We start from the raw sequence: 12,566 nt of genomic DNA on the forward strand, positions 1-12,566 counted from the left end.
AAGCACTAAACTGGATATTAAAGAGCCTTTTCAATGTCCTTTTGGATGTTAGTAATGTCTTGTCTAATATGACCTGATTCAGAGTAGCACTGTACCTAACTACCAATCAATATGATGATAGGATAGGATGATATGTACTGCCCCCTACTGTTTAGTTTACTTTCTAGAACTGCCCTATAGAGCCTTACAGAGCTGGATCAGATGTGTTGGATCAGGCCAGTGGCACAGGTTTCATTTCAACTTTTGGGGGGCACACTCCTCATACCAAAATATCCAAAATATTAACATTAGGGATATACTATCATAAATGTAATGCTAGAACTATATAGTTATACTATAATTCGAATTACTATAATTGTATTTTTTAGACATATTGCACTATGAATCTGCATGTCATTAGAACTATTCACAATTATAATGTAGCAGCATTACAGTGTTGTAACTTGCTTTTTTAATAACTTCATTAACATTAGCTAGCTGCTGCTAACAAATGAGGCGACATAGTCTTTTTTAGATCAGAGTTAGAGCTTGCAATATCAATTATCATGCCTATTATCACAGGCACTATGCTTAATTAACCTTAGAACACTAGAAAAGGGAATCTGAGGCACACAAATGATATCACTGACTGCACAGTTACATGTGGATATAGACCATAGTTGCTAAGAAAGATAATTTTTAAAATAATGGTAACATTTTATTTTAAGCAACACATATTGGAGGTATTGGGCACGTTCAATCTCAAAACATTTTACCCCGTTTTGCTATGGTTTCGGGGTTGAACGACATGTTTTGTCGAAACAGTGCACAATGGGACCAGAACCTCAAGGAATTTGCCAGGGTAAGCGTGTCCCTCCCTGTAGGCTGCTGCAGCTACATGTGAGGAGTCTGTGGAGATGTTGCTGTTAGAGCCTCAAGCCAGTTCAGCCTCTCCTCTGCTCACTCTTTACTATCACCTGTAAGAGCATGCACATCAGTCAGCTCCAAGCAGCAAGTAAGAATGCAAAAGTAGGGCTTAGCGATGTGATGATATTTATTGTTACTGTGCTAAATTATGTCACAGTACAGTCATATGCGAAAGTTTGATCCGGTCAAATTACATGACTTATTAGTTTTCTAAGAGAAAACTAGTTTACACATCCTCTACAGAGAACACATGTAAATATGGCATTTTTTTCAAATTTTAGTGCACAATTTGTATTTATTTGCTTAGATTAAGATATGAGAAAAAATAGAACAAAATAAAAAAATGTGCCATAACTTTTGCACTGGCCACATTTTATGTAAAATTTGACAAGGGGCGCCCAAATATTTATGTCTGTACTAAGAAAACACTGACCAGCTGTTTGATTCAAAGATAGCATAATTTGTCCTGTTTAATTGGAAGTAGTGCTACACAGTATGTGAAATGTTGAATACAAATCATTGCATTCATAAGCCCTATTTGAGCTACATTAGTTGGTTTTAGAGGAAGTCTTCTAAGACAAAGGCTCTCTGCCTTGAGTTACCTTCAGTTATTTAATTTCATTCTGCTTCTAATTAATTAGCCTATCGTCAAAAATATTGTATATTACAGTGGTCCTGTTTAAAGGAACTGTGCCAAGGGCTGCGTTTTTGCAGACCTGGTTTAGGCTTGTTTAGTGCTGGTAAGTCATAAGACTCGAGTCCAACTCAAGTCATAAATTTGATGACTTGACTCGAGAACATCGAGAAAGCCTTGACACTCGACTTTGACACCAGTGACACGGACTTGAGCATCATGAATCGAGAGAAACGTGAAGAGTCTGACTGCAGACGGGACTCTCTACACAGTAGAGAGAATGTGAACCAGTTCGTTTTCTGCCGTAAATTGAATAAAGAGCTACGTTGTCAAATGTCTGTTACTGTGCTTATGCTCGGCTTATTTTATTTCAGAAGACAAGTGAAGCATTAGAGCTCTAAGTCACCTCCACAAGCTGGAAACACACGAAACATCAACAGCATCAATGCACCCTCGCTCAGCACTTAAACTCCAGTCTTACTGGAGAAACTTCCCAGGCAAACTGACCATTTTTCTCTTTGGAGCAAAACAAAAGAAACACTTACTCTTTATTTGACTGATTTTAACAGCTTCTGCAAGTAATACAAGTGCAACATTCACTACAAAGCTGAAGTTGACTTTTTATTCGTCAGCTTTGTATTGGAATTTGTCATTCCACCTTAAATGGTGCAGCATTCAGGCGCGTAACCGTGTGGAACATAACTGCTGCACCATTTATGGTGAACTACCTCTCACAAGATGGTGGAATGTGGAAGGTGTTTTCTGTCTTGTTGGACGGCATTTAAGTGAAATGTGCCCACTTGACCAGCCTAATGCTACTCTTATCTGGTTGAAACTAGAAATGTGTTTTGTTGTTTTATTGGTTGGACCAGTTTAATTCTAGTCTTAAGGCTAAAGTGAACATCCAGGGTATGATGTTTGGTTAAAGCAAATGGACAAATTCTGTGGAACATGCAGATTCTAATCATTCAATCTGTGTTTGTGATTTATTTTCTGATTTGAGTTTGATGAAAAGTAATGTGGTGAGTACCCTTTTTCATGCAGAAAGAAAAAAAAAATTGGCCTTTTTTGGCAACAAACCAATCATAGGTATGTTAGATGTGTGGCCTCAAAGAGACTAGAATGTAAATGTCATTCATTGTGTAAGTGACCATAATTAATTACAGAATTATTCATACATACATACATCATCTAAACCGCTTATCCTTCTGGGTCGCGGTGGGGTGCTGGAGCCTATCCCAGCTGTCATTGGGCGGAAGGCAGGATACCTTAATACCTTAGCATGTCCAATCAGCCTGACTGCATGTCTTTGGACTGTGGGAGGAAACCGGAGTACCCAAAGGAAACCCACGCAGACACGGGGAGAACATGCACACTCCACACAAAAATGACCCCTGGTCGCCCTGCCGGGAATCGAATCCAGGCCATTCTTGCTGTGAGGCGACAGCGCTACCCACTGCGCCACCGTGCCGCCCCAGAATTATTAAATTTCATATAAATAATTGTGTTGTAATTTAAATATACATTAGTACTACACCTCTCAAAGTTTACAGCTGAGCAGTAATTTCATTACTTACATACAGTTGTTGCTGATTTGGTCCTAAAATCGGCCCTGTATTTGTCCTGTTCTGCTCTAGGATCTGATTTTACAGCTCCTGATTATTTTACTCCTGACAGATGGCAGCAGATGAGAGTTTTAGCTCAGTAACTTAAATTAATGTCCCATCAAAAATTTTGTAGCTAACCAGCATTTTCTAACTAGCTTTTTCATACATTGGTTTTCTGCAGGTCTTGCCACTGCTGTCCTTCTTCACATAATTCACATGAAAACTGCAAAAACACAGTAATAAACTCTGAAATATTTCAGCCAAAAATAATAAGGTGACTTACGGCGAATGACAGTTATCTAAGAGCTCATGTGCTTAAAGCTAACTAGTCACTGCATTTGCACATTGAACAGTCTAACTGAGCTGCGTTTTTTTCAAGTTCCATCGATTCATTTTGTAAGTTTTAATTGGCCAACGATAGCTCATTCCAAAATCCTCTGCAGGCATAGTTTAAGAATTCATTTCAGACAGAAATAAACCAGCACCGATCTGCCAAGCTATCACTGAAGTTTGCTTGAGAAAAACCAAAAATGTCTATCATCTTGAGAGGCCGACTGCTGGTCGTCTGCCATGCCCATCCAGATCCTGGTGATGGTGACGCTTTACGGGTTCATGTCATCAATAGCACCGCTCCTACCAGGGATCCTTCATTTAACAGACACACAGCACCAGGGGCTCTCACCCTCTACAAATAACACAGTAAAGCACCCTTACTTCTGTATATGATTCAGTCTCAGCGCTGTGTTACTCTGTCTCTCTTTGAATCTAAACTGCTTTATTTTCTTGTCCATTGTACCCAGTGAGGTCACTCTTTTGAAATTATTGTAGTGACCCGCTACTGGCTGGTTCTGGGAGAGAGTTAGTTTAATTTGTGTTGAGTTAGTGTGGGTTTAATCAGTGTGGGTTGTGGTGGTCACAGTAAGGGTGAAGGGTAAGACCCCCAGTGCTTTGTATGTGCCTTCCTGTCATGTTTAATAAAGAGCACTTCTGGTGGTGGAATTATGGCCTCCCCTGTGTTTTACTTGGTGCCAATGCTACCGAATGTTGCTCAACATGATCTTGTGAGGCCTTATTGGTGCTTTGATTGACTGTTTCAATAAATCATTTCACAAAGTTGAGATGGTTGCTGCTGAGACTCGACTTGGACTCGCACCTCTGAAACTTGACTTAGACACACACCCCAGAGACTCAAGACTCAATTTGGACTCACATCTCAGTGACTCGAGACTCAGACTCATACCTTAGAGACTTAAGACTTACACCCCAGAAAGAGACACAACTCTGTCTCATACTTAAGAGACTTGAGACTCCATTTGGACTTATCCCCCAGCGACACCACTCTGTCTCATACCCAAAAGACTTGAGACTCGATTCAGACTTGCAACTGAGAGACTCAAGACTCAAATTGGACTCACACTTCAGAGACTTGAGACTTGACTCTGACTCCAACCTCAGTGACTCAAATCAGACTCATGAGCCTGCTGAACATCTCACTTCCTCTTGGGTAGGTGGACAAGGTCCTCAGATGATGATCCTGGCCTTGATCCATTTCTTGACTATTACTAGAAGCAATCCGAAATGCTTTTTGAGGACCTCACTTTGATGGGATAAGATGTCGTTCAATCTCACGTGAATGAACACGGTGACAACATCCTTGTGTTGGCCCAGAGCTGCAGGAAACTACTTGGTGGACCTAAAATCACCTGAAACTGCCATATACGAGGCATCCCGGCATGGTTCCACTGGTGGAGTTGGTCTGTCCACAGCTCGTATTCCACAGTGGTCTGGAAAAACTAAGAAAACTGTCATAAGGAGCGCATTTATTAATGAAATAAGGCAGTGACTAAATATTCAACGAAAGAAGTTAACTTTAAAGATTAAAAATAAAATTAAGAAGCTAAATGTAACAAACTTTGAACAAGTAAACATACAAACATGTGAGCTCTTTGACTCCATCTCCATCTTAGCTTCTGAGCATTGCCAAAATGTTTTGTTTTTTATGAATTTTACTGTATTATTCTGTGGTTTTACCATCAGAACCAGAAGAGGCATTTAAAGCAAATTGTAAAATTCTTATTGATGGTGTGTTCTCCTTGGTGAAAGCCTTTCCAAATGTAAAAGCATTTACAACAGCGTAATGGTGTGTGCTGTGTGTCTTGCAGATGGAGTGTGTATGACTCTGAAATGCCTCACATTGTACAGGCGGACTCAGCAAGCAGTTTGCCTTATGAGATCAGATTCTCCTTCACAAAGGAAAAGGAGCTCCAGTACTCACTGTTAAGAGCATAGATTTCCACCTTGTAGCTGTAATTTAATTAATGTGTGTGTTGGTGGTTCACGTTTAACACATCTTCTTACTGTATTTCAGTTCACTGGACTTAAAGCTGAACAACTTTCATCATCCCACAAACACATGGAACAGCATGGGGGAACTTGAGGATCTCCAGAGGAACGTAACTAGGACCCATGGTATTTTTTTCTCAAAACATGGAATGCACTTAACTGTTAAATCTGACCACCGCCACCATAACACAGTGATCTGTCTATACTTTTTTACCCGAATACATCAAGAAACATTGGATGACCGACACATTCTTTGGCTACCAGTTTCTCAACAGCCTGAATCCCATGATGATCAAGCATTGCTCAAAGCTGCCCAAGAGTTTTCCAGTCACTAATGACATGGTCAAGTCCTCTTTACCAAAAGAGAGCTCTTTGGAAAAAGAAATGGAGGTACAGTGTGAAAAACAGCACTTTGAGTGATTGACCACTGATTACATTTGTACTTTTTTCTGATTTCTCTTTAAATGTGTTCAATCAGAAGGGAAATATCTTCCTGTGTGACTATGCAAGACTAGATGGAATCGTGGGAAATGTGATAGACGGGAAGCAGCAGTATGTGGCTGCCCCTTTTGCTTACTCTTCAGCAATCCTCAGGGCAAACTGCTGCCCATCGCCATCCAGGTAAGACCTCAGACTGCTGAAGACATTGTTTATCTATTACATTTAACTGCAAATGGACATAAGCAAGGATTAACCCCTTAAACCAGCCAGGACCCGCCAGGGGTCCAGAGCCATTCCTCATAGAGTTTAAACCTTTCCACTAAGAATATAACAGAGTTTCAAACCTTCTTTCTCTTAGCTGAAGCAGAAGCCTGAGGCAGAGAACCCTATTTTCCTCCCTGCTGACTCCAAGCATGACTGGCTTTTGGCAAAGCTCTTCGTGAGAAATGCAGATTTTAACGAACACGAGCTGAACTTCCATCTGCTACGCACTCACCTGTTGGCTGAGGTCTTTACCATGGCAACCCTGCGCACCCTGCCCTCTGTTCATCCCCTCTTTAAGGTGGTTGCTACCTGTTTCTATTCCAATTTTCAGTTAGAAACATAGGAAAGCTTTGATGCACAAGCAGAAAAGAGAAGTACTTAAGATCAACGATGCTCTCTTGATGAGGAAAAATGCACACTTGCTTGTAATGTACAGCAGGCTTCTGTGACTTGAATTCATACCACTTCACATAGAGGCATTTGTCCCTGCTGGTACCATTAGCACCATTGCCCAGTTAGCACCAAAGAACCAAAGGTTGATTCCTGCCAGGAGCACACAAATATTTGAATGAAGCACATATGATGTCCCCTCTATTTTAGCCCTTTTCTTTTTTTCTGTTTTTGATGGGGCATACGTAGTTGGTATTTTGATATATTTTAACAATCTCTGTGAGGGTAAAATACACCAGATAAGGGTTTGTTTACCCCAGACTCTTAAAGTAATACTACAGAGCCAAATAAAAGCCATTTGGAACCAATTAGCATTGTGGCAATGAGATTACATTAATTACACTGCTGTACATTATACACTTTTAGGTGTTGTGTAATTACCTGAGTATGGAACTTTTTAAAATTCACCAGACATAGGCATAAATAGACATGATTAAGGAGCTTGTGAACTGTTGTGTAGTAATAATATAATAATGCAATTTTTTGCTCTTTATCTCACAGCTTCTGTTTCCTCATATTCGCTACACTCTCCAAATCAATATTATGGTGACGAAACAGCTGATATCAGCTGATGGCACTTTCGCTATGGTATATATGTCCTTTAAGATCTTTATCATTCCAAAAGTGTACTATTTTGTGGAAATGCATATGATAATTAATGTTAGTATTCATGCCTAACTGGATTTTTTCAATGATGGTTCTTCTCTTCACATCTTTACCACACAGCAAGCTGCTATAGGACATAAAGGACTGACTACATCCCTAAAAAGAGCGACTGCCGGTCTGACTTATAGCTCTCTGTGTTTGCCGGACGACATTAAGGAGAGAGGCCTGAAAAACATTCCCCATTGCTACTACAGAGATGACGGCCTCAAGCTGTGGAACATCATTCACAAGTATGATAGAGCTACATTAAATTCAGACAATGAAGTGTAAATGTTCAAGCTGTCAGACTAACTTTGAATCCTCCAGGTTTGCACATGGGGTGTTGGCACATTACTACACCGAGCATGACGTCCAGGAGGACTCTGAGCTCCAGACATGGCTGACGGAGATTGTAGAAGGCGGCTTTCTGACAAAGGACAACAGCAGTGATTTTAATTATTTTGAGAGTGGCTTAACAGACCTACTGGAAATGACACTATAATCATTTTAAGTTTCTCTGTAAATTTCATGAAGCATGTAAACTTGTCTGAAATATAATTTCCTGTCCACCGTTAGGAATCCCCAAGTCTTTCCACACAGTAGCTGAACTCGTCAAGTTTGTCACCATGTTGATCTTCACAGTGTCGGCCCAACATGCTGCAGTCAACAATGGCCAGGTTACACAATATCATTTAGCTGACAGCAGATTGTGACTTTTCATAACGAAGTTGGACTTGTAACACCAAGTGTTTTTTTAAGAGTCAGATTGCACCAGTAGAATTATGGGTAAAAATGCCTGTTTTTCTGCAAAAGTAGGGGGCAACATTTTGGAAGGTAGCAGAGGGGGGTTGGGCTTGCTAAGGTAAAACTGCGAATGCATGCTGAGCTCAGTAGCAAGACAATTCATTAGTAATAGTTGCTATTTCTTAACTTTAATCATTACATAATTCTTAAAAACCTACCAGTAACCAGATAACACTATCTGAAGCCAAATGCCAACAAAAAGAAAGGAGACCATACCCAGATAACAAACCGTAATCACTTTTACACTCTGAATAAATATTCAAACAACACTGAAAGTTTAACAGAAATTCAACATAACACATAAACTATATTGCCAAAAGTATTCGCTCGTCTGCCTTCGCATGCATATGAACTTGAGTGACATCCCATTCTTAATCCATAGGGTTTAATATGATGTCGGCCCACCCTTTGCAGCAATAACAGCTTCAACTCTTCTGGGAAGGTTTTCCACAAGGTTTAGGAGTGTGTTTATGGGAATGTTTGACCATTCTTCCAGAAGCGCATTTGTGAGGTCAGACACTGATGTTGGACGAGAAGGCCTGGCTCGCAGTCTCCACTCTAATTCATCCCAAAGGTGTTCTGTCAGGTTGAGGTCAGGACTCTGTGCAGGTCAGTCAAGTTCTTCCACACCAAACTCGCTCATCCTTGTCTTTACGGACTTTGCTTTGTGCTTTGCTGCCCAGTCATGTTGGAACAGGAAGGGGCCATCCCCGAACTGTTCCCACAAAGTTGGGAGCATGAAATTGTCCAAAATCTCTTGGTCTGCTGAAGCATTGAGAATTCCGTTCACTGGAACTAAGGGGCCGAGCCCAACTCCTGAAAAACAACCCCACACCATAACTCCCCTCCACCAAACTTTACACATGTCACAATGAAGTCAGACAAGTACCGTTCTCCTGGCAAGAGCCAAACCCAGACTCATCTATCGGATTGCCAGACAGAGAAGCGTGATTCGTCACTCCAGAGAACACGTCTCCATTGCTCTAGAGTCCAGTGGCAGCGCTTTACACCATTTCATTCAACGCTTTGCATTGCGCTTGGTGCTGTAAGGCTTGGATGCAGCTGCTCAGAAAACCCATTCCATAAAGCCTTCTACGCTGTTCTTGAGATAATCTGAAGGCCACATGAAGTTTGGAGGTCTGTAGCGATTGACTCTGCAGAAAGTTGGCGACAGGTATGCTTTGAGTGGTGGATCATTGTCAGCACTGCAGTGACACTGATGTGGTGGTCTGGTATGAGTGGATCAGACACTTCAGTGTCACTGCAGTGCTGAGAATCATCCACCACCCAAATAATACCTGCTCTGTTTATTCATGTGCAGAATGGAACTGCTGCAGGTAAACGTTGCAGAATATACAATGAAGGAATATTTGGAAGGTTGCTTTCACCTAAATGTTTCCCACAGCACTCTGCCATCTTGAATTCGCTAAGCTGAATGGGCGGTCACTGTCTTTGTCTCTTGGGGAGGGCCAATGTTTTCACAGGGTGGAACCAACATGCACGCGTGGCCTGGACTGGCTATGAAAACAAAAAACAAAAGGACCTCAAATTACAACACACACAGAGTGGGTGTGACTTCATTCTCTGCTCCACTATATCTTTATAGAGAAAATAGTTGTTCGCTGATATAATAATGTTTAATATGTTGTATATAGAACCTTTAATAGCTTTGAAGCTTTAAAAACTCTCACTAAGTAATTTGCATTTAAAATACAGGCCAACTGTTTTGTCTAAAACATCTTTAAAAACATCTCTCAGGCTTGTAGTGGCTACAAAAACACAGTGACTATTTGCTTATAATAAGCTTTATGAACGCCCTAAAAACAGTGAAAGGAAATCATGGCATCTGGCAGATCTCTGTGTGTACATAGCAAAATTTAAAACAGCCCACAAATTAGATGTGTAGAAGGGGCACAAAATATGCTGTGATGTGGTCATAGCATGTGGCTCCATTATTTCACTGTGCCTTTTAAACCCTTTGCCTCACAGGCATACAGTCAATGGGCGGGGATGAGCAGAGTTTGCATGGTTAGCTGCAGTCTTAGTAAATAGGACGATAATTCCTGGGCATTGTGGATGCATATTGCGATCGCATCAAGGCACATTCTATGCTGCACCTGCAAATTTGTACACTTTGCCTCCTATATACACTAAGCAAAGGTATACTACTACCAAATAGAAAACATTAACGTCAGCCTGCATAGCCCAGAAAAGACATTCATGTCAGCTTGAACATGTACTGCTTAGTTAACTGGGTGATTATCTGAAGGTAACGTGTTATGGATAAGCCTTTCAGATTAATCCAAAAGCTACTGCTCTGGTTTTCTAAGCCTGACTAATAGCTACTCTAGTTGCCCAAACCCAAAATTAAACTGTCCCTAGATGTTGTGCAGGTGGCTTTAGTGTACACATAGACTAAGTGAGGTGAAGATGTGCTAATAAGTCAAGGAATCTGTCATATTTGACATAATTTGTAATTAGTTTCATGTGTTCACATCGATAGAGCACATGGTGGAGTGGAGAATTAGTTGCCCTCTATGCACCAGATCAGTATGCAGTTGTTTGGCTTTATTATTGAGCTTCATAACTGCCAACCTTCATAAGAACTCCTAAACCTGTCTCCTCTGTGTTTCTTCCTCATGCTCTTAAGGAGTTTGCCTGATACCATTAAAAGTCTAAACACCTAATTTTAGGACAATTTTTACTGTAAAATGTACTTTACCTGAATTGAACCTAATATAGCACAAATCCAAAATCAACAACCAGCTTCAAAATGCTTTTAAAGACATTTTCTGCTGTAGCCTGCTGTGCTTTCCTGCACAGTATCATGTTTTCTTGCTCAGAGGTGCTGCATCACACATAACACATTTTTAATGATTTTTGCAATGTTTTTCATACTTTTCATGGATGTAACAATGTTTTGAAACAATGACTTCCTTTTTTATATTCCTGCAGTATCCTCTTGGATATTACCTGGACGAGCACTTCATCGAGGCCGTGCCCCTTCAGAAAATGGAACATCTGAAAGCTCTCGAGGGTGAAATAGCAAGAAACAAGAATCTTGAGCTTCCGTATGATTACCTAAATCCGATGAATGTGGATAATAGTGTAGACCTGTAAGAAAATGGAGAATCAGTCTGATGGCAATGCATAATCAATCTGCTAAAAAGATTCTGATCGCACTCCAAACAGATTTTCATGTGGCAGTTTCTGCTTCAGTCTTCTGCCCCGTACTCTGTGCAGAATTATTCTTAAACACTGCAACTAATTAATAAAGTCTAGTGAACATTTAGCATTTAGAAATGAGGTAATGTATTGTTAGCCAACTTTGGGGTGGTACATATATTCTGTCTTGTTGCTACTTTTTTCATTAGCAGCTTTAATGGGTTTAAGTGGGTCTTCAATTAAATGTTCATGATAGGAATCTGAATCTAACGTTCTTATGATACATACTTTGTGAGCATGAACCTCTGACTGCAACAATAAAGTTACATGAATGCATGCAATACAGCCCAAATGCCAGCTTGCTGTAAAATTAAGCTTATGGTGGGGAAGCCTGAACTAATGTTTTTAACTCATCACTTTAATTTTGAATGAATGATGTGAAAGAGACCAACAGGTAAGTGAAATTCCATCAGCGGTATATGAAGTTAGGCACTAAACTGGATATTATAGAGTCATTTCAGTGTAAGTCCTTTTGGATGTTGGTGTAGTCTAGTAAGACCTGATTCAGAGTAGCACTATACCTAACCAACAATCAATATGACGTGCTCTCACAGGATGATATTTACTGCCCCCTACTGTTTAATTTCACCTGACCGTCCTAAGCTGCCCTATAGAGCCTTACAGAGCTAGATCAAATGTGTTGGATCAGGCCAGTGGCACAGGTTTCATTTCAGCTTTTGGGGGGGACATACTGCTCATACCACCCAACTCAAGATGGCAGTTTCTTACATTATCACAGGCACTCTGCTCACTTAACTTAGTTTTTTAACATCCTTGTCATTCCTGAACATTAGTAAAGTGAAGAAATTATTGTACAATTACACATAGATAAAGACCATAATTGTTGAAAAAGATATCATTTTAAATAATTATTATTAAAGAACACATACTGGGGTCTTATTTATTTAATAAAATCCAAAGGCAGTGCTTCTAAATGATGTATTCACTGTGAATTAGGCTCTTTTATTATGGCCTGTATTAGCATATAATTGATAATTATTGTGCATAAATTGATCACTTAAATTCACATCTTATTAGTGTACGATTGGCAACATCTGATTCTTATGCTAGTGGTTCTAGGTAGCATCAAGTAACTTGAGGAAATAATGTTAATTAAGTCACTAATTAATAGTTAATATGAGTCACTAATACCTAAAAATGTGCTATACATTCTGAAGTATGGTTTTGGTCAACACTATTTACAGGCTATAAACACCTATTAATTATATTATTAAATATGATGGTTT

At 40.0% G+C, this 12,566-nt stretch overlaps 1 pseudogene; it reads left to right on the forward strand.

Annotated features, from left to right (window-relative positions):
- Positions 1–4,619: 4,619 nt before the first annotated feature.
- On the forward strand, positions 4,620–11,214 carry LOC118810018 (annotated as a pseudogene).
- The last annotated feature ends 1,352 nt before the right edge of the window (positions 11,215–12,566 follow it).

The sequence above is a fragment of the Colossoma macropomum genome, unplaced genomic scaffold (genome assembly GCF_904425465.1).
Source record: "Colossoma macropomum unplaced genomic scaffold, Colossoma_macropomum, whole genome shotgun sequence".
Lineage (NCBI taxonomy): Eukaryota > Metazoa > Chordata > Actinopteri > Characiformes > Serrasalmidae > Colossoma > Colossoma macropomum.